General features: G+C 43.4%; 1 protein-coding gene across 1 annotated transcript in view; it reads left to right on the forward strand.

The window, feature by feature from the left end:
* The window catches only part of TGFA (transforming growth factor alpha), a 101,739-nt gene that overhangs the window by 37,253 nt on the left and 41,239 nt on the right, over positions 1-23,247 (forward strand). The gene's annotated exons all lie outside the window — the stretch shown is intronic.

The following is a 23,247-nucleotide window of genomic DNA, read 5'->3' on the forward strand; positions in this document are numbered from 1 at the left end:
GCTGATTTTTACACCAGCAAAGCACGCGTGAGCCTGCCGGTCTCACCGTCCCCTCGCTGACGTGGGCTACGCTCCCATGTTCCTGCAGTGGCCCCTGACCTGTCTGTCTTCCTAATTATTTCAGGGCAGTGTTGGGGGGGGTGTGTGTAAGGGGGTGTCACTTGTGTATTCACAAGTTCTCTAACCAACCACACACTGTCCTGGTACTTTCCTCCTCTGCCAGGCCTTTCCCTCCAAACTTACTGGAGGTAATGCTGCCACTCGCACCGGGCACCACTGCTTCTGCAGCCCCAAAGCTCCCCTTGGAGCTATTATCCTTGGTACACTTGAACCCTCAAGGTACCCAAGCCACTTGGTGGTCCATGACGACACAGAAGACAATGCCTTTCTTCCTCTGTGTTGTGCTTTGTTGGGGACAGGGATGGAAGGGTGTACCAGCGCTTCTGGGCTCCTGGACCTATTGGAGTTTCCATAAAGCAGTTCTTTCACTTTTTTTAATTACCTCCCACATCACAAAAGGTTCAGATGTGAGTATGTGGGGCGGGGAATAGCTTAGTAACTTCCCTATGCTGTTCTCAGATTCGTCCCCACCCCCTTCCTAGGATCCATTTACCCACTGCCAGGTGCATCCTCAGCCCTTCCTGGTCCTCACTGTAGGACCTGGTAGGCGAAGGTGTCACTTGTGGGTGACAGGCTGCAACAATGATAAATGCTGATGCTACCATCCATGGAGAGGGGGTCATCCTGGTTCCTTTGCCATTCCTCCCATTGTCATCCATTCATACAGACGAGAAAGGCCTTGGGGTGTTGAACTTGAGCCTACTCCCTCAGGTGTGGCTCCCGCCAAGGTCCTTTGTGGTTTCCCAGTCTTCCCTGGGCAGACATGGGAGGACCTGCTATCTAGAAATGACTGTCCCTGCTGCGGTGGTGACAACCCCTGTTTTACCTTTCCTTCCTGGACTTGCTTCTGTGAGAATGTCTCTGATGTGAACAAGCCCCTGAGGTTCACTGTCCTCATTAGGATACATGATCAGGAAACAGTAGTTGCCCCTGCTGTTGTGACAGGCTGAGTGCCACCCTGTGGCTCAATGTGGAGCATGAGAGTGGGGGCAGTGCCACAACTTCTAGTGTCCATAGGACTTCAAGGCCCTGGAGCTGTTGGTCTATGGAGAAGGGAGAGAGGGAGTCCGCTTGTCTGGCCTCTGCAATGACCTGTGTTTGATGGGTTACTGAGCTATGAGAATTGTGCCCAGAAAGGTTAATGGACTAGCTCTTTCCATTTTTACTTACTCTTGGCCCTGCTTTGCTGGGCACAGACATGAATTCAGAGAGGGCTGGGCTAGGAGACAAATTCACAGTGTGATGACTTTGTCACAGCCACTTGGACACTGAATTGGGCTTGTTTGCTTAACTGTCTCTTCCTTTAGGATAGCCTTCCTGTCCTTGAGGGCTACTTAGGCCCTAACCACCACCCCCCACAACTCTGTCCAGCTAGGCTGAAATCCTGTGGTGGATGCCACTCAACCAGGGGTCACGTGTCACACTCACTGCCCCAGCACTGGAGTGTGTGTGTGTGTGTGTGCGTGTGTTTCACTCTTGGCTAATTCAATAAGCAAAACTATTTGAAAACATTTACTGAGGAAATCTTCATACACAGAAGAAGAGAAATATTGAATAGTAGTGAAATCAACCCCCACATACCCATCACCTGGCTTCAACGATTAGCATCACTCTGTCATTTTTCTTTCATTATTCTCCCCTCTTTTTGATTTTTCCCTCTGCTGGGATATTTTAAAGCAAAGCCTTGTGAATACTGCTTTTATCTAACAGATAAGGACTTTTAGGAACAAAACCATAACCCATTACACCACAAAAGCAACAATGATTCTTTTTGTGAGATCCTCAAATATAAGGGTAGGTGATGCTGCACACGGTTTTATGTCACTTCTTTCAATTTGCATTTCCTTTAATGTCTTCATATTTTGCTTTCTACTTATGTTACTTTTACATTGAACACTGATCTTGTAAAATGTGCTCATTTATATTCTGTGTGACTGACTTCCACATCTGAGCCCCTCCTAACCCCTTTCACTCCGGATGTCAGTGGGCTCATTTACAGAACAATCCATTTAGGTGTAAAGAAAGATGTGTCATTTCAGGACAAAAGCTCCAAGGGCTTCACCCATGGTATAAACACGCAGGTCTCTTCATTCTAAGAGCTGACAGGAGTGAGAGCAGTAGTGGATGTGGGAAGGGTTCGGTGCGTCCCTGAATGACAGCGCGGGAGCAGAAGGACTGCAGGCATGCTCAGGATGAAGCTCAAGCATGTTGATGGAGAGCGTGAAGAGAAAACTGCAAACTCCATGTGCCAATCAAGGGTGGCGCCTGACCATAAAGGACAGGGACTGATCCCATGTGGCTTTCTTGTGCTTTTTGAAAGGAAAAAAAAGTTCCCTGGTCTTATTACCTGACAGTTAACCTTGGCCTGTCTTTTTGAAGCTTCAGTGGCTTCTTCCAGGCTCCCCTCTCTTAGATCCTGCAACGTGGAGGGTAGATGATGCCAGAGGCATAGGAAACCAACATTATTGTCATCAGTATATGTTTCTCAGACATCTGCTTTGAGTGGGACTTGGAGGGATGTATGTCTTAGACCAGAGGTCAGGAAGTCTGGGTGTTGGGCCCAGCTGATCTTGGCTTTACCAAGTCCCTGGGCAAATTATTCATCTGGTTCCTGTTTGGATCTTAAGTTTCCTCATCTGTTGGACTTGAATCAGGAATCATCTGTAAGATTTTTCATATGACCATTCTATGAATTGGTGGAGGCTACTTGGAAAGCTTGGTTGAGGATTATTAGGCTACCTTGGGGCTGTTAGGCAGTACAGTGGTGAGCAGCAGAAATGCCTGCCATAGACCCAAGGTAGGGAGGTATTAGTGTGACTGTCATGCATTTAATTCTCTTGGAGCCAGATGCTACTTTACATATAGGTTCTTACATTCTAGTGGCTGAGACTATACAAAGAAGCAGTCCTTCTCTGTCCATGTCCTAAAGGAGCCCACCATACAGGTGAAAAGACAGCATGGGAACCCAGGAAAGCCCCATAATGACCTAAGCTTATGTAGTGAAATCAACAGTCTGGGAGTCAGGACAAAAAAGGTGTATCTGGTTGTCAATTTGAAAAGCGCCCAGAGAAACATTAGCTGGAGGCAGGGCAAGGGCGATGGCACCTACAGCATAGAACACACCCTCCTGAGGAAGGACTTATGACCTCTCTTCAAAAGGCACCTTTTAATGCTCCTTAAAAGGGACAGAATGCACCCAGTTAAGTTGTTGGGTGGCTCCTTGCTTAACCCTCCTAAATGTTGCACAGTTCCAAGGCTGCCCATCTGGTTCTCTTGTTTTCATGAGACTCACTCTAATGACTGAGGGGTGTGGTGAGGGTTTTGCTCAGGCACCTGTGAGCCAGGCTCCAGGCTCCCCTCTGCTCTCTGTTTTGCATGATCACAGTACCCAGGGTGGCTCTTTACACCTCTGAACCACTGCTCCTTCCTCTAGCCTGTGCCTAATGACACCCACATGGAGTCAGGGAGTGTTTGAAGGCTTGGTTAATTTAGTGTCAGAAGTGGTGATAAAAGAACATGGAAAATTCATAGTGGTGTTACTCATGGGGAAGGTCACCATTAGCAGCTTACTTGAAGAGACAGTGGTCAGATTTTGGTGGGGACTTTGGGCTTCACTTTGCTGAGAGGGTGAGTTTGGGCCAGAAGTGCACAGAGGGAGGGCAAAGATGATTATAAGAAAAAGTCTTGGAAGGCGTTACTTGTTTGGAAAACAGGTAGAACAGGGGTCAGCCAGCAAGCCAGGGATCTGTTTATTGCTCATCTTGCCAAACAAAAGCTTCTCAGAATGCAAACTGCTTCCCCATTCCATTGTCTGGAGTTTTCCCATGTGGAGCTGCAGTCGTTCTAAAATTAGAAGGCTCACATGTTCTGCTCAGGTACGTGGTTCACTGTTCCAAGTGTGTCTTTAGCACAAGAGACTTGGTGTGTCACAGTTTGGAGATAAAAGCACATATATCCGTGTGTGCCGGGACTTGTTTCTGTGCTTAGAGAAATGTGCAGCCTTTGCAAAGGAAGCTGTGCTGGGTCAGAAGGAAGGTTGCTCAGGGCAGTGCAGAGGCCAGAGGATACAGAATCAGGGACCATAGTTCTGACTCACTAGCTGTGTGACCTTAAATCTCCCTGAACCTCAGCTCTCCCATCAGTACAATCAAGGAGTGGCAGTAAGGCAGTGTCTTTTCAAACTGTGAGTCACAAAATCACTTTAGTGGGTCATGCACAACATTTTTTAATGGGATTGAAATACTTAGAGAATTTCAAAAGTAAGTAAATGAAATGGTCACCATGAAAAGTATGTGTTGAAAGTATAATAATACTATCATTATATCTACTATTGTTTACTAAACTCAAGATGGCATTAGTTGTAAGATGTTCCACCAAAAAAAAAAAAGAGAGAGAAAAAGAAAAAAAGGAAAAAATTTAAAAAGGAAAAAATAAATAAAATTAGAAAAAAGGAAAAGAGAATTTCAGAGTGTGTTACATGATGGAAGGATAAATATTGTTTCACATGCTCTTGCTGTCAGTATTGATGGATTCATATATTGACATCCTGCATCATTTTATTTGTAGGAATGGTAACCATATTGCACCCTTTATAACTTCCAGATTTGATTTCTTTTTTTTTATTTATTTATTTATTTATTTATTTTTTAATCATTGTTCAAATACAGTTTTCTCCTTTTTACTCCTAATAGATCTGATTTCTTAAACACTTGCAGAGTAAGTGGCATAAATTCTTTTAGACCTGTACATTTCACCCCCACACACACACATACACACAGCCCTAGCCTCTTACAGTTCTTATTCATTCCTAATTCTACAGAAGTTCTTTTAATCTAGCCCCCTTTATCAAGCAGGTCTTCCCAAACACTCAGCTTATAGTAGAAACAACAGCTCTTTCCTTATGCATTGACATGTCATTAGCTTACGTAACACATAATTAAATTACATAAACACAATGAGTGCAACTAGCATAAACAGGCTTGAAACAAACACAAATATCTTCTTGGTAAACATATAGTTTAACTGGTAAAAAAAACAGAAATGGACTTGTGAACAAGAGTAGTCAACTAACCAAGCATTTGCATGCTGAGGATCTAGATGTTTTAGCAAAGCAAAAGAGAGGATGGAGTGGGTGAAGCAGGGGCTTGGTTTAAGTCAGGTTCGGTGAAGAGAGTGTCCACCGCCTTTGAAAGAATAGGCAAGTGACACAACTCATGGGTTTTTAAAAAAAATCTAGGCCTATGGAAGCCTTAATGTTCTCCCACTTTTTAGTTGTGACATTTATGTAGCTCACATTGATTAAGTATTACCTCATGGCAGACGTTGCGCTAGGCCCTGGAGATACCCATGAGCATTGAACATGAGGCCTGTCATCACAGGGCTTAGGGTCCAACAGGTAACACTGATGACTTTTACATATCAAAGTAAATCATAAGCATAGACAAAGCCATGATCTACCAAGATGAACTTCTTTAAAGAAAACACCCACTTCTCCTATATTCAGACTTCCAATTTGTAATCTAAGTGACAAACTGTATACCTATAATTCACTTTGTTACATTGCATCATGTTCGCTTGGGCCCATGGTGCTGGGCTGGTTTTCCATCTGACCATCACTCTTCTGGGCTGCAATTGTCCATCTGTGAGGTTGGCAAAGAGGATATCTCCAACAGGAACCTTTTGTTGCAAGAGCAGAACCCTAGCACACTCCAGCCTTTTAAGGAGTCAGCTCTTGGAGAATCCACAGCAATGCTGAGCAGCCTGACCATGGGGAGTGCAGGAGCCGGGGTGACTGCTCAGATCTCGGCTGCAGCAGTTTGTAGCCATCTACTCTGTACCTACCACAGAGACCATACCAACTCATGTCCTTTTTGTGCCTCTTAGCTCAGAGTCTCAAGAGAGAATCACACTGGTTGGCCTTCCTTGGTTAAGTGGTCACCCAGCAACCATGGCAGGGCTGGGAGGAGAAGGCTGCAGGGTAGCAGGTGCCAAAGTGCAGCATAGGCCTTGGGCAGGGCAGAGTCCCTTACTAGACCTGGAGGAGGCAAAGACCAGCATCCCGAATCCAGACTGATTTTTTTAATCATTCACTCAATCACACACTTATTGAGCACTTACTAATACCAGGCCATGATCTCAACAGACAAAAGGCCTGTTCTCAAGGACCTTCTGTTCCCCTAGGAAAGATAGATATAATATTATATTCCAATATATCAAATTGGCACATTTTTTGAGAATGTCAATACTGAGTGCTAGTGCATGTGAGGTGACATGGCTGCATATACCACTAATGTGTGTCAGTTCTGTTTCCTGGGAAAACTTATAACAGCAGAGCCCAGAAGTCTGCACTTTTAGTCCTCAACCACATTTTGCTAAGGCACTGTGGGAAGGCATGGAGAGGTGCATGTCCTTGTAGGCTGAGGTAGATGCCTTCTCCTGAAAGCAGCAGCCCGTCCCATCCCCGGGGCTCTGGCTCCTCCTCAGCTGGATGGTGCTGGGAGCCTGTGAAATGGTTGAGTTCAAGGACTGACTTCCTAGCATTCACCCAGGAGCTTGGTAAAGAGAATCACAAACCTCGGAGCATGTGCTATCACCTTAAAGCATTCTCTTCCCTGTTAGCCTTGCTGTGGTGAGCTGATGGCTTAGGGGTAAGGCATTGGCTTTGTTACATGCGAGCCTGAGCCAAGCCTGAGGCACAGCCTGAATATCTGGTTATTTACTAACGAAGGGACCTTTAGCTTTTAGAACCCAGCCAGGCTCAGGCGTCCTCCTTAGCAGGCTCTGCAAAGTTTGATTTACAGATTCATTCTGAGTCTCTCTTAGCTTTCCTGTCTTAAAAGTTATGTCCCACCTCCCATATCAGAATGTGTAAAGGAAGTGACTTCACACCACTGGCCATTTTATTACCAGTTTGCCTTGGCTGGGATGTTTCCTAAATATCAAAACACACCGGTGCTAAACAAGGGAATGGCCAAGAGGAACCAGACTGGAGGGCCTCAGTCCCCCTCACACACCCAGGCCTGCAGCCTGGGGATCAGAACACGCTTCCTCTCAGCTGTCACTTTGCAGCCTCTCTAGGAATCTTTCTCTTTCCAGGCCTTGTTTTATCTTGACTTCTGGGGGCTTGGGATATAGTAAACATCTCTCTCTGCCTTACACAGTAGGTCTAGAATTAGGAATCTTGAAAGTGGAAGGCGTAAGATCTTCTATGAAATCTGCCACAAATGAATCTTCCTGGTGCTCTGAGGCACCACAAATGAAAACACAATCAGTCATGAATCACGAAGCAGTCCATGGAACCTCTATAAAATTCTGGATCTAGCAGGCTTTCCACTTGATATCCTATTCAATAAATACAGCCCAGCACAGTGAAAAGCTCTACAAAGCTGGTTAGAGGCACATCTAACCTAATGATGCCCAGATTGTACTTCTCATTGGAAGTAACTATTTCCCGAGGATTTAACCCTGGGCCAGCACTTTCCAACCTCTTTCAGAATGAAGACCAAATTTAAACATCAACAGGGTTTGGGGTCTCACAGATAGTCATTGTACCTTTAGCATTAAATTAAATTAAGTAATTAAATTAAATTGATATACAAAAGCTGCTATGAGAACTCAGTAACGCTTCAAAATAAATTTGTATTTAATTGATCACAGAAGAACCTGCATAGTAATATATAAGATAACATTTATAAAACTCACTTTATGCTGGGTACTGTCCTATGTACTCTCATTTAATACCTACAAATCTAAAAAGAAGGTACTGTTATTAGCCCCATTTTAAAACTGAGGCACAAAGAAGTTAAGTAACCTTCGGCAGAACTGGGGTTTGAACCCAGGTAACTGCAGGAATCTAAGCACTTCACCCAATGCTTTTAAAACACACAGAGACACACATCTGCCTCATTCAGACCACAGGTATGACTTGAGAGGAGATTTACAGACACCTTGCATTAAGTAACTCTGTGATTCTCTTCTTTCTGCTTCTACAAGACACATTGGGAAGTACACTTTCTTGGGTGTTTAGTCCTCCATGCCACTAAAAATTAAACATACCTCTTGAAACAAAGTATGGGTGTGTATATGTGCACGTGCATGCATGTGCACATGTGAGCATTCCTGTGTGTATGTGTAACCTTTTATTTAATATTATATTCTTAACACAAAACTGTGGAATCTTCCTTTATACATTTATTCCTCCATCCAACAAAGACTGACTCTGTTCCTACGGTGTGCTACGTACCAGGAGAATGACCGAGACACCATTCCTGCCCTTGGGACTCTCACCACTCGGCAGAACTGTCTGGCTAACAAATAATCACACTCGTGTGGCATGTCTGCTGTCAGGTGGGAGCACAAGGTATCATGGGATGAGGAGAGGGAACCCCAATTTGTTCTATGGGAGGCATCAGGGAAGTCTCCTCAAATGAAGTGACCTTGAACTGAGTTTTGGAGGCTGAGACAAGGTTAATCAGGTTGACTTTGGGGGAGGGGCTGGGCATGTAAGGAGCTCAGAGGTAAGGCTGGGAGGAAGTGGTGGCCAGCTGAGGAAGGCTGTGCATGGTCTTTGTTCTGAAGTGTATGCACTATTATTGTTAAATAAATATTGTTAAATGCTTTGCTGAAATCTAGTCACACATACATGCTTCCTTAAAAAAATCTTCCTGTAGATTTCTGTAAGAGGGCGGTGTTACTAGGCCTATGAAACACAGAGGATTTAACCTACAGGGCTCCGAGTCACAGATCTGTGTAGGTAATTACCAGGTCCTCCCACTCTTGCGCTTTTGTATGCACAGTGTTCCTCGTTCTCCCACTGCTTGGATGGATATCTGGTGGGGGTGGTTTCTAGGTTAGAAATTCTCACATTATTCTCAGAGCTTCTACTTTACTTGATTTTAGCTTCTCATTAGCAGGTGAGGGAATTGTGCCTTTTTTATCTATTTAAATTTGGCTTGATGGGAAAGTGCCTAAAAATAAAAATCATTAGAATCTGACAGCACAGTGGTTACACTAAATTCTAGAGCCACGTGGCCTGGGTTCAAGTCTTAGCTGTGTCCCCTGGGGACTGTGACCCTGAGCCAGTTACCTAACCACTATGTACCTCAGTTACCTCATCTGTAAAGTCGCAATAACAACAGGGCCTGCCTCGTAGGGTTGTTGTGAGCACTAAAAGAGATGACTTATGTACAGTGCTTGAACAGTGTCAGGTACATAGTAAGTTCTATTTGTTAGGTAAATATTTTCCTTTAGATTTATAAAGAGAGGGAGAAAGCAGTCACACACCTGTAAGTAGTGGTATCTGAAATACCAGGATGACCTGAGCCAACTAGTGGCAAGAATATGATTGGAGTTTAAAGGTATAAATGGCTGTGACAGAGTAAGCCACATAACTCAGTGTTCAAGGGCACGATGTCTTTGAATCTTAAAGAACGGGTCAAAGGAAGCCCCATTCTGCCTGTCAGGAAGTAGTGTTGTAAAATGTGCTACTCTGGTAGATGCCAAAAAATAAAGCTTTTCTTTTAGAATTATGGTACCCAAAGCCCCTTCAGTGACAGTTATGGGACATGTGGAATGTCATGCTCTCTCCCGAGCAGTGAGCCTCAGGAGGAACAGAGAGCAATAGGAGAAAACCACTGTGTGGAAAAGCCGAAGGCCTGGTGAGGCACCGGAGGGCAGCAAAGAGAGAGGGGGTCTTGGCTGCCTGTGCCCAGGGCCCAGCACATCTCAGGAGCACAGAGTGAAAATGGCACGGTCACTTGCATGAGGAAGTGACCACTTGCTACATGGAAGCCCTTTGACATTGTTGTTTAAAGTATAGATAGGTTGCTCTTCTTTCATGTGAAGAATTCAAGGGGAGGTTGATCATCACATGTGGGGACTGTTTGTAGCTCTTTATATGAGAAGAGTTCACTCCAGATTCCTCTTTTGATTCCAATGAGATGAGAATCTAAGTGGGAGCATGAGTTAGAATATAAAGATGGGGAAATAATTAGGTAGTTAAATGAAGAATATTCCTAATTGAGAAACTAGAGTTATTGAGATTAAGTGGCTTTAGGATTAACCACCGGATGAGAGCATGGAAGAAAATTCTTTTTTTTTTTTCTAAAAGAGAAAAAAGGGAAAAAAAAGTTCTCTAGGACACTTGAGAAAGAGGATATTATCCTGAAGGGATCTTTGGCCCGATTTGAGTTGACTTACTTTTCTGATTTTTTTCATTTTTATGATTGAAAGTGAGGGCTTACTGCAGAGGGCTGTACTGGGCCTCAGAGATGGGCAATGGACGGTCCCCGCCCTCACAGCCCTTTAAGTGATAGGGGCAGGGAATAGAACTGCAGACCTTTAGAACAGAATGCAAATCATTCGAACCTTGAGTTAAATGACTACACACCAGAGTTATAAATCAGTCAGCGCCAGCAAGGGCCAGGCCAGGCTGTCCCCCACCAGAGGAAACTGAAGCAGGCACCTTGGGGAGTGCATTTTTGATCTTTGTCCCACCACCATGGAAGGCCTTCCCAGCTTGGGAATCAGCATCAGCAATGACAAGAGGCTTAAAAATGTATGTTTGAAGGATCCCCAGTGGTTCAGAATCCAGGACCTCACATCTGTGAATAAAGGAAAAGCAATAGGAGCTTTCTGAAGTAGGAGGTATGTGACCTGGACCTTAGAACAAGTCAGCATTCCCTAAGCAGGACACTGTTACAGGTACAGGTAACACGAGAAAGCACTAGACCACTGGGCTGCAGCAAAGTGTGGGATGAGACTGAGGAGAGAGGACCCCAAATATCATTGCCTTAAGAGCAAAAGTTTGATTTTTACTTATTTGAAATCCACTGTGGGCCCTGGACGACTCTCCAGGGAAACCGATGGTGCAGGTTAAACCTCCACATCAGCAAGTAGGATATCAGGTCTAGTGCCAGCAGCTGACTGCTCTTACCCAGATATGTGTCAGTTTTTAGTGCTCACAGTGCATTGCCTGAAGCAACTCATATGGCCATACCTAACCTCAAGAGGATGGGGGAGAGCAGGCCTTCTGTGTGCGTAGACTCTATAGAGGCGTGCACATACTGACACAGAGGCCAGGCACAATCTTTGAGCAGGGCCTCAGAATCTACATTTTTAACTCCCTTGGTGTTAAAAGCCACACTAAAGTCCCCAGACCACTGGGTAAGACAGCAGTTCTCAACTTTGGCTGCACATTGGAATTACCTGGGGAGTTTTGAAAACTGATGCTCTGGCCCTTCTCCCAGAGACCCTAATTCACGGGTTCTGCAGGTGAAGTCCAGGCATCAGTATTTGTCCAATCTTCCCAGAAGATTCTAGAATGGGCCGGGGTAGAAAACCTCAGGTGTGGGGAAAAGCACAAGGGCTGTGGAATCCTGACCCTAACACTGCCTGAGACCCAATTTGTGTATCTGTCAATGGCCGTGAAGATCAAACAAATGTGAGAGTACAATATTGAACAAACATTGGCTATTATACACTGGCAGGTATGCACTTTTATATAAATTGGATTTGTGTACACTCTTATATATGCATGGCATTTATCTCCCTCCTCACAAAGCCAGGAGAAGAAGGAAGTGTCCTCCACACCTCTGCATCTGTCTCCTTTCATAGACAGTAAATGGGTGATCCCTGCTCCTGCCTGTCCACTTACCCTGGTGATAAAGGGGAGGGAAAAAGGGGAAAAACTTCTTCCCTGCCTCTCTTTCCTTTCCTTATCCAAAACCCTTAGCCTTTAGTCTGCTATTGCATTTCCCAGGCCCCTCTCCCTTCACTCTCTCTTCAACCTGAGACCTGTGCCTTGCACCTCTAATCCCCTATAAACCTTTCTCCAACCTCTTCCTATAGCCCATTCTCCACAGACACCCTGACACCCTGGTCCCATGCCAGGCCAGACAGCAAGCATCCTGGCCCCTGGCAAGGCCCCCTCCTGCTTTCTGATGGGCTCAGCAGCATAGGATATCCATACTTTCAGAAAATTCATACCTAAGGCATCATCCCATAGTAGTATTGTTGGGACTGGCAGGTTCAGCCGCACTCTGGGAGGTAAATTGTGCAATCAGTAAGGCCAGATCTGTGAGCTGGTCTGCCACGCTCATCCACTCTGTAAAACATTTTGTTTCAGATTAGATCCTGAGATCTAACCAACTAATCTGCAAATGACCTCTTCGAATGCTACCATTCCATAACCTGGAAATCACCTCAGAAGTCAGTTTTCTTTACTTACAAAAATACCACATTGACTTTCTTTCATAGACAGGAATTAATGCAGGAATAAGCTGTTTTTAATTATTTTTCCTCTCATGTCTAATAATTTTCAAGGCAGAACAATGTGAGAGTATCTCATAAGAAGTAAATGCAATACCACTTATGAAAATACAGATTTGTGCATTTGATTAATTATTGAATTTATGAAAGGATCAAAAGATTCCCCTACCCTAGACAGCTATGACACAGATCCTTTGAAATGATCAGCTAATACAACTGAGGTCTATGACAGGGGAGGTTTTATGTCAGACATCCTATTATAGGCCCAAAAGTTGGAGCCTGCTACTTCTCTACCCATCAACCTGAGCCTCCCCTCCACCACAGGTCTTCATCAGAAGTCAGCAGGGCTGGAATGCCATGTGTCCAAAAGAAAAGATGCCCAAGGAGCTCCCCTCCTTCTCAGCAGGGACCATTGGCACAGCTTTCCATACCTTCAGTGCCTCCTGCATAGAAGGTGCATTGGTGTTTATCATTGATATGTGCATGGTGTTAGGTCTAGTCCAGACATTGGAGGTTTATTGACTTAAGCAGAAATGCTTAGGAATCTCAAAATGAGCTTCCTTAGGTAATATCTCTGTGGTCTATGTATGCTCTTGCAAATGAAATAATTGAACATGTATTTGAACTTCTGGTTTAAGTTCACCCAATGTAATATCTGCCACATCACCATCATTTACAAGGACAACAGCACCAGTAGCAACATGCTCTGAGTAAGACCCCAGCCCACTCCTGCCCTGCCCGGCCCTGCTGTGTACAGCCCCACCTCCCTCTCTAGCTGTAGTTCACACTTCTCTCCTTCTCACTCTCTCTGCTCCAACTCTCTGGCCTCTTTTCTTTATCTCAGGTGTGTCGGACCCTTCTCTGATTCCAGGCTTTTGCACTTGCTGTTCCTTCTGCCTGAGATTCTCTGTCCTAGTTTTCCCCATGACCCATTCATTTGTGTCCTACAGGTCTCTGATCTGTTTCCGCTTCTTAGAGTGGCCTTCCTTGAATGGTGACCTCCCACAGCCACTCTCCATCACACCCCTGTTCATTTCCTTCATAGTGCTGTATGTAATGATTTCATTGGGTTATTTACTTGTCATGTGCCTGCCTCCCCCAGTAAACCTTAGAGCGGTGATCTTGTCTGTCTAGTCCATTCATGTATCCCCAGGGCCCAGCACAGTGCTTGACATATAGAAGGCACTTGATATCTTGGTGAGTGAGTGAAGTGATGAATGAATACTAAGCACCATCCAGGTGCTTTAACATCACCATTGCATCTTTACAATGTTCACTATTGATACATGTGGAAGTGGAGGCCCGGAGGGTTTCAGTGACTTGCCCAAGGTCAGAATCAGTAACAAAAAGTCGAGACTTGATCTCAGTCTACCTGTCTGCAAAAGTCTGTCCCAGAGTCAGTTCTGAAGTTGTGGTTCAATAAGTTTTTGCCTTATTCTGACCTTCACAGGTTTATTAGTAGAAGTATTTTGTTTATTCCTGCAACTCAAAACTTTTTGTCCAGGGCCTTGAAATAGGTCAGTATCCACAGTTTTGTGCAAAAGAACTAATAAGGAAGTCCTGGTGGAAACATATTTTCGAGGGAATTGTAGATATCTGCTGGAACATATGGATTATAGATGATTCTTATCTGAGAAATAATAACGCACATCTTGAAGTCTAGTTTTTGGAAAACAAAACAATAAAAATAATGATGATGTCACATGGAAAGTAGGGCCAAGCTCCAGACAACATTGATGATGTTCTGGTGGCAACACCCTTCCCCCAGAGGCAGGCGCCCAGACATCCACACGGGCAGGTCAGGGCAGCTGTGCAGAGTCACTGGGACCTTTGCAGCAGCCAGATGTCAGAGACTAGATGCTGTCAAAGGATGCTCAGTAACGCTGGTTGGAACAGAGATTAAATCAGTGTTTTTACAAAATATATAATCATAAACCTGGAAAACACATGCAAACCACCCATTAGAAATATTAAGAGTATCTAGTAGGGTGCAAGTAAGAAAAGTAGTTTTCTTATAAACCATCAATAACCAATTAAAAATATATTGGGGATCATCACCTTCAAGTAATTATCAAACAGACTATAAACTATATATGAATAAATTTTTAAAGATTTGTTTGAGATCTATTTGGAAAATACCATAAAACTCTCCTTTTAAGGTAATTTATTTGACCTAGTAAAGAGGCCTGTGCCTCAATAAGAAACCACAATGTTATAAAATTGTTAGTTCTTCCCATTAGTACTTTAGAACTTAAACCCTGGCTGGTATGGCTCAGTGGATAGGGTACTGGCCTGTGAACCAACAGGTCACTAGTTTGATCCCCAGTCAGGGCACATACCTGGGTTGGGGGCCAGGTCCCCAGTAAGGGGTGTGCTAGGGGCAACCACACATTGATACTTCTTTCCCTCTCTCTCTCCCTTCCCCTCTGTCTAAAATAAATTAAAAAAAAATTTTTAAAGGAAAGAAATTTAAGGCAGTTCTAGTTAGTCTTTAGGATTAGAATGGGTAAGGAGGAGTTTGACTAAAAGATTCTAAAGTTTACCTTTAAGAATAAGGCACAAGAAAATGTTGGCTTAAAAGGTGGAAGGACTTGTACTATCAAATATTAATAAATGATATAGGAAGCTGCACTAATTATAATGTTGTGACACTGGCAGAAAAATAGATTCATTCAGGAAGCTGCAGTAGAGAGCCAATTACACATAACAGGTTGACATGACAAAAAGTGGCATTTTACGTCCCTGAGGAATAGGGGATGATGTCACAAATGATCCCAGAGTCCTAGGCTGAACGTTGAAATAGAGATAAAGTTAGATATGACAACCTAATGACATTCTAAAATAAGTTCTAGCTGGTTGGGATATATTTTTTAAAAGGAAACATAAAATTGCTCTAAGAAAATATAGGTGAATATCTAAATAACTTACAAAAAAAGTCCAGCTAATCAGAACATTAAAGACAGAAACCATAAAGGAAAATAGATACATTAAAAATCATAATTTTCTTATTTTATTTTTATTGTTGATAATATTGCAGATGTCCGCCCCCCACCCCCCTCCACCCAGGCCCCACACTACAAGCAAATCCATAGGCAATATTTGCCAATATTTGAATCTTGAAATGGATTAATATCTTTAATCAATAAAGTGCTCATATAAACCAATAACAAAAAACCTAACACACCAGTAAGAGAACAAGCAAGTTGTTTGAATAGATAAGTCACAAAATAACTACCTGTGGCCAATAAACATAGAAAAGATATCCTGCCTTGCCAGTCATCAAAGAAATGCAAATTAATTCAAGATATCATTTTCATTGATGAAATTAGTGAAGATAAAAATAGATGTTGGAGTACACAGTAGATAAGGTTGGAGATTTGTATTTTGGGGTGTGTAAGTTGTTACAACTTCTATGAGAGCCATTTGGTAACACTTATAAGGCTTTAGAATGTGCTGCTTACCCATTGACCCAGAAATACCACTAAGAATAACCACTTAGAATAAATTCTAAGAATTTATCCTAAGGAAATAAGCATGGGCAGATTTCTGTAAAGACTTAGCTACAATAATATCCATTGCAGCAAGATATTGATCAGGAAAACTGCAAGCATCGATATGGTGAGAGGTGTGGGGAAGTTTGGAATTGCTTTGAAACAAATGGGTAGGACCTGTGTGCATATTACGAAACCACATGGAATGTTTAGTACGTAGATCATGCATGTAAACAACAATGATGCACTTGATGGTTTATTGTTTAGGGATTTTTTTTTCCATTTTTGATGGAAGTTCTTCAGTTTTGTATCTTGCAAGTGGCTATGAATTTGGGGCCAAATTTCTCATTTACAGTTTTGCTCTTGAGCACCTGCTTAGTTTTGGACAATACTAGTGGACATAGTCATTGGCTTAAATTTCTGACTTGTGTTGGTGAGGTGGGCTAAATATTATGGCTTCCCAAAGATGTCCTAAGCCCCAGAACTTGTGACTTTGTTACCTTACACAGCAAAAAAGAACTATGTAAATTGATTAAGGACCTTGCAATAGGGAGATTCTCCTGGATTGTCTGGGTAGATCCAATATAATCAAAAGGGGCCTTTTAAGAAGGATGCAGGAAGGTCAGAGTCAGAGGGAGGGAAGAGATAAGGGAAGCAGAGATTGGAGTGACACTGCCGTGAGTCAAAGAATTCTAGCAGGTCTAGAAGCTGGAAAAGTCAAGAAAACCAAGTCTCCTCTAGAGTGTGTCAAAGAAAGCTGCCCTGATGACCCCTTGACTATAGCTCTATAAGACAGATTTCAGACTTCTGACTTCCAGAAGAATAAAACAATAAATTTGTGTTGTTTGAAGTCATTAGTTTATGGTAGTTTGTTATAACAGCAACAGGAAATTAATGTGTTTGAAAAAGGGGGGGAATCAAACTTATACTTAAGCCATAGTTATACATTAGTTGGTCCCATGTGAGAAGTTCAGAGACCTGGATTATGGTCACAGCCTTGAGAGGCCACCTCTCTAGATCATAGTTTCTTCATCCTTAAGGTTCTCTTCTTGCCCTAAAGTTCTGTTCCTCCTTAAACATTTAAGCATTTGTTTACCATCATTGGTTATGTCATTGTTATGACATGGATAACAATGGATTAAGGCTGGTGAGTAGATTTGAGTTTGTTTTGGAAGCTGGCTACACTATTGTTAGCATTTTCCTTGTTGGGGCGTGTGCCTGCATGCGTGTGTTCTCATGTGAAAGATCCTGGAGCATTGCAGTGAATCCTATGGAGACAAGTGACAATATGCTCAGGTTAGAAGCCATTAGAACTATGACAAATGGATGGCAAGGTGCACCTGAGATTGGGTGTGCAAGCCTCACAGAGTCTCCATAGTGAGATCTTTCTAGAAGGATGTTCTAGAAGATCCCCCACTCCAAATCAACTCAAAGTTGTACACATACAGAATGGGAAGTTCGAGGTTATACTCTCACATCAGGGCTCGGCAGTGGAACAACCCAGGTGTCCACATTCACTTGCCCACTAGACCCACAGGACCTTCCCAGAAGAGAGGTCAAGCCTTACTCAGTCTTTTCACCTCACATGGTGTCTGCTTTCTGGCCCACAGAAGGGGCACAGTGAAGTTGCTGAAGAAAACAGTTTGAAACAGTAACAGCGATAGTTATCACTTAATACCACAGCGTGTGCATGTTTAATAACTTTGTATGTAGGCATTTTGGGGTTTTATCACATGCAATCTTTTGTCTACATATAAGCACAAGAACCATGATAAATATACTTCACTGTTTGAGTTTGAGAAGATAAAGGATAAATGTATACATGTTTTCAAATTGGTGTCATGCCTATAAGGTATCGGAGCTACACTTTAAAATATACAAAGAAATTATCACCTTTAGGAACAAACTACTGTAGAATTTAGTATTCACACCCAACATAAAGCTGTTTTTACCAGGGACTAACATGAGAGATACCTTTGTTTTCCAGAGTACATTTGAAGCACAAGTGATGATGGAGACACACATCGGGCATTCATAGTTAGAACTTGTTATCTCAACATGTGGAAAGTTTGTAAAATGGAACTGGAGTTTTGAAGTTAAATGTGGAAATATGGAAAGCCCTGATTTTACCCAGACAAAGTTCAATAATCAAAAGGATATCAAGGAACAGCAAGGTGAACAAAACAGTAAAAAGGGGAAAAAATCCCAGCCTTGATTTACCAGACTCTCTGGGGTTCCTGCCATGGCTCTGTTACCAATCAGCAGAGTGGCCTTGGGCAAGTCACCTAACCTCATGGATCTATTTCCTTGTCTGTTAAATGGGGAACATAATATATACTTATCTGGTGGTGGTGAGAAATAGGAGTGATGGCTGACACATTCAGCCACTCATCTTGTCCATGCCTGACCTCAAGGGATACAAAACCCAGCTAAGAAGATGCCAGGGCCATGCTCAACTGACCACAATCCAAGACAGAGCTCCTTAATTCCTGCTCTAGAATCTTCTCCCTTCCAACCCATCTTGGCCGGGTGTGGAGAAGGAAGTGGCACATGGGAGTACCTGTCCCTGCCCATGGCAGGCTCTGGAAGGCTCCCCTCAGTACGAGACAAGCTCTGTCACTCTTCTTCCCCTTCTCAGTCCCTCATTGTGTTGAGGCCCAAGGATTTGTCTACAGCCTTGCTTTTCCTCATGTCCTTCTTTTTGTTTTTCTCCCCTTGTATCACCGTAAATTAGAGTATGGGTATTAACTTTGCCCAGGTATACAATCCTAGGAAGGTACAGCATGACTTGCTCATGATTTTTCTCTTCTACAGCAAGTTTTCTCTTCTATAGTAAGTTTCCCTGCACAGATAAAGAGCTCAGTCAATATTTGGTAAAAATTTATGTAGAATTGAAGGTCTTAACTATAAAACCCTGAGATATACTTTTGTGCAACTCATTTCCTGGGCTTATGCACTCGTACTTCACACCGTGTGGACTGGTGCCTGGGAGCTCCCAAGGGATGAGAGTAGAAAACCCACCCAGCTGTTATATCTTTGACCTGGTGAGGAAGCTGTATGTGAGCCTTTTCTTAGGGGGTTGGAGGACAGCAAAGAGGGCCTTTCACTCACCAGAGCAGAGCCCTTCCAAGAAGGAAAGCTGTGCCAACAGTCATGTACATGAGACCCTGTTGTGCTACCATCTCCAGGAAAGAGGTCTGGCTGGCTGGGGACAGGGCAAGAGGGAGACTTTCCAGTATACACTTGTGTTCCTTTTGAAAATCAGAATGATAAAGGGAATGAATATCTTTCAAAACCAAGTTTCATATAAGCAAGATTACATTCCAAGGAGACTCCCAGAAGCATGAGTGGGCTTTGGTTGCACCACGTTGAGTAGAGCAGGTCTTTTCGCACACACATGGTGGGGTGACTTCTGGATCATGCCAAACTGGAAAGTTTGGTTTAAGTCTGGAGGGTTGTTGGTCCCCTGCACACTAAGAACTGAAAGCCACTTGCCCAGGCCAACCTCCTGATACCTCACTGTTGCCTGACTCAACATGGGTTTGTCCTGCCGTTGTGGGGCTCCATTCCAACCCCAATGCTGATGCTGCCTACCTGGGGACTGAAAGAGCCTGAGAGAAGCACCATCCACCAACTCAGGTCCTTGTCCTCAGCCCCGCTTTCAGAGAACTTGCTGGTGGAAACATGGGAGCTAACAGTACCTTCTTTAAGAGTTAAAAGTAAGTAGGTGAGTGTGTAAACTCTGTGCTGCCCCTGGGCTTGGAATACTAAATACTGACCGTTTTTTTCCACTCTCAGTTCCCACTGAATATGATCATGTCATGTGTAAAACCTGATAAGATTGGGGAGACCTGAGCCAGGAGTCACTTTTATGAATGGCTTGAATTGAAAGGAAGGGTGCTAACTGCTACCCAGACATGTCTACGAATCATGTTGGCATGCCCCAGGACCAGATAAAGGTTCAAAGCGAGGGAAGCCCCATAAGCCTAGACTTGGCTTTGGCTGATGTGCTGCCTAGGTGGCAGGAACGTTAGGGCAGATATCATTTCATAGCTCACCTACGAGTTTAAAGCAAAGTAAGGCAGGAAGTTAGAGAGAGACCCATTCATACTCCCTTGATTATTTACTCAACATGATGCTGAAAGACATTTGTGTTTTTTGGAAGTTCTGTTCCTTGGCAGTGAAATAAAACCTCCTTTCTAGGCTAGAAAGATTGATGTCCAACTACATTAAAGGACTATGTGAATAAAAGGAGACTATGTGAGTAAAAGGAGACTCTGTATCCTCAAATGAACACAAGAACTTCCACTGTTCTTATGTAACTGTAGTGCAAAGTGTTATCAAACCAGAAATTTGCAATGCCAAAAAAATTGTTCTAATAAGACTGAAGCACAAAAGTACTCCCACTTGTCATAGTTTGAAAATTTTTTAGGAGGATGTTTTTATTTATTAGCCACAAGATGGGAAGAAGATGGAAGAGAAGAGGTATTGTTATCTTTTTGCTTTATTGAAGACTGTGATTCGACCTTGTTTTAATTTTTCTCTTTTTAAGTACATCATTTTTTGATGCTATATGGTAAAGGCACATCAAATCGGTGGTTATCTGTGGAGTTTCTTCTCAATGAATTTTTCTTAGGCATTTGCGAAACTTTCTACAATTTCGTTTATAATCCAGGAGGAAATTTCTTAATTTTTCTCTTTTAATCTATGTATATGTATACTAGACCAGGGGTTCTCAAACTTGGTTGTATATTAGAATCACCAGGGTGGTAAATTCCACCCATATTTAAAAATCCCACTGGCCCAACTGCACTCTTTGTCCCAGAACAATTAAATCATAATCTGTGGAGGTGGACCCAGGCATAGGAACTTGTCCAGGCTGATTCTCATGTGCAACCAAGATTGAGAAGCACTGTACCAGAGCTGCCTTCTCAAACTGTGGTATGCACACAACCCTGGGGCTGGGGGGGTCATGTAGACTCTGATTCAGCAGCTCTGGGTTCAGGTCCGACATTCTGCCTCTCTAACAGCTCCTGGGCAATGCCAGCACTGCTGGCCTGTGGGCCATACCTTGGGCAGCAAGATCTTAGACTATAGAAGAATACTTGTAGCTAGACTCTAGATGGTAGACACTGATTATAAAATGCTGCACAGGTTCTCACTTGTCCCTTGACTGCTGTCCCCGACTTGGCAAACAAAGAGCAAAGCTGCTGGAGTTCTTTATCTTCCTTTTCCTATAAGATGATGATGACGACGACGACGATGACGATGGGGATGATGATTTGGAAACCCCAATGGAAAAGCCCCTCTTTCCCAAACATTGTCTGGTGGTGTTGTTTTCCTTAAGAACATCAGTCACCTCTGAGGTGGAGATTGGGGTCCTTCCTCCTTGAGTGGGCAGCACCCTGTGTTCTCTGCTCTGGCAGCTTGCCCGGTTATGGGAACACTCCCCAGGCAGTCCAGGGAACACTGGTCTCGTGCCTCATCTGATGGGGAAGAGAGATTTCAGTAAACACTGTGTGGGAAGAGGAATGAAATGGGCAGAGAATGAGGTTAAGGAATGGGTGTGTGAAACACCAGGTTGAGGAAGGCCAGGGTGCCTGGGAGCAGCATTCCAACACCCACCTCTCTAACAGCTGGTAGGAGAAGGAGCTCACCTGCCAAGGGAGGCAGGCTGTGCAGAGCATAAGGACACTTGTGGCCATGAGGGTGACAGGGCCCTGGCCACTCTGGCATAGCTCTGGGTACATGGCCTTTTGAGCCTCACTCTGGGGCCCAGGTGTGGAATGAAGGGCAGCTCCCGCTCATGCCTCCCATTCTGGGCACTCCCCAAAGGTCCCCAGGCGCCATCCTGTCTCCTGGGCCAGTAAAGATCATCTTGCTCTGTGCTCCCCGTGTCCTCCCAGCTCCTGGAAAGGTCTGATCCAAGACCAAGACCCCTAAATTAATCTACCTGGATTTTTTAACCATCATTAGACCAAGGAAACCTTAGGACTGGGCTGCACATTCTGCAATAGGCCCTGTCTATATAGAGTGAGTGGATTCTATAGATCTGCCACCCAAGACTGAGTGAGCAAAAGAAATATATATACAAACTGGCTCAAACTCTGTTGTCCCACATTGTTACTCTCTAGTCGAGACTCTAACATGGTTCCTGCTCTCCAGTCAAGTCAAATCTAATCTGCCCACTCCCATCCCTACCCCCACCATCTGTATTTTTGCACATATGTTCCACACTGGGGGCACTGATTCCACATATTTGCTGTGCCTTTCAAGATCCCACATTCAAGCTCACCTGCAACAAGTTTTCTCAGATTAAGCTAGCCACATTTAAACAATCACCCCTTTATTCTTTACTCCTTCAGCATCTAAGCATACCATTAATAATAGACATTACATGTGAATTTCTGTGGGGTTCCACCCTCCTTAAAGGGCTGTCCCATGTACCATCTCACTTTTGATAGAATGAGAATTTTATCAGGAAGGAACTATGGCTATATAGAGGGAACCCATTTTATAGAAAAGTAACTGAGACCCAGGGAAGGGAGTGTCATGGCCAAAGTCATCAAGAGTGGGTGTCCCAGCCACCACTAGGACCCAGGCTGCCACGCCAGAGTGTCTTGTGTTGCCATCCTTCCAGCCCTGGCATGCCCTTGCAGCCTCCAGTGCATGCTATTGCAACAGGCCAGTGTGGCTGGAGGCCCTGTAAGATCCTATCATGGACAGTTGAAACTAAGCCGAGGGCATTACAAAAAATAAGAAGTCCAGCAATCATCATGCACAGGAGTTCCATGGAGCTTTCCTGCATGATGCCCAAAGGAGATGTGAATAAATGGGAAAGCACAGAATGTTTGCTGATAGGAAAACTTCATCTGCAAATGGGCCAGTTATCTGTAGGCTAATTTATAATGTCACTCTCCAAAAGATTTGGACATCAGGAGAGAACTTACAAATGATTCTAAAGTTCATCTGGAAAAATTAAACAGATGAGAATATTCTGTTTTTCAAAAATGAAGAGTGGGTCAAGGGAGTATGAATTTATATTACTAGCTATTAAGCCATATGACAAGATTATAATTAATTTAATGGTTTGGTACTGATATTGAAATGGAACAAAGTGGAACTAGAAAGAAAGACCACAAATTAAGTACTCAATGTATGATACAGATATCATTTCAAATAAATACAGAAATGATGAACTTTTCAAAAACTGGTGTTGGAATAATTGCTTGGCTGTTTAGAAAATAATGAAGTAAATATTATACACTAAAATCATGGACAGTTTAGGATTAAATGTAAACAATAAAATAGTAGAAAGGAACATAGGTAAATAGTTATATAATCTTACAGAAGGGAAGGCCTCTAACCA

This window comes from Phyllostomus discolor, chromosome 6, assembly GCF_004126475.2.
Source record: "Phyllostomus discolor isolate MPI-MPIP mPhyDis1 chromosome 6, mPhyDis1.pri.v3, whole genome shotgun sequence".
Lineage (NCBI taxonomy): Eukaryota > Metazoa > Chordata > Mammalia > Chiroptera > Phyllostomidae > Phyllostomus > Phyllostomus discolor.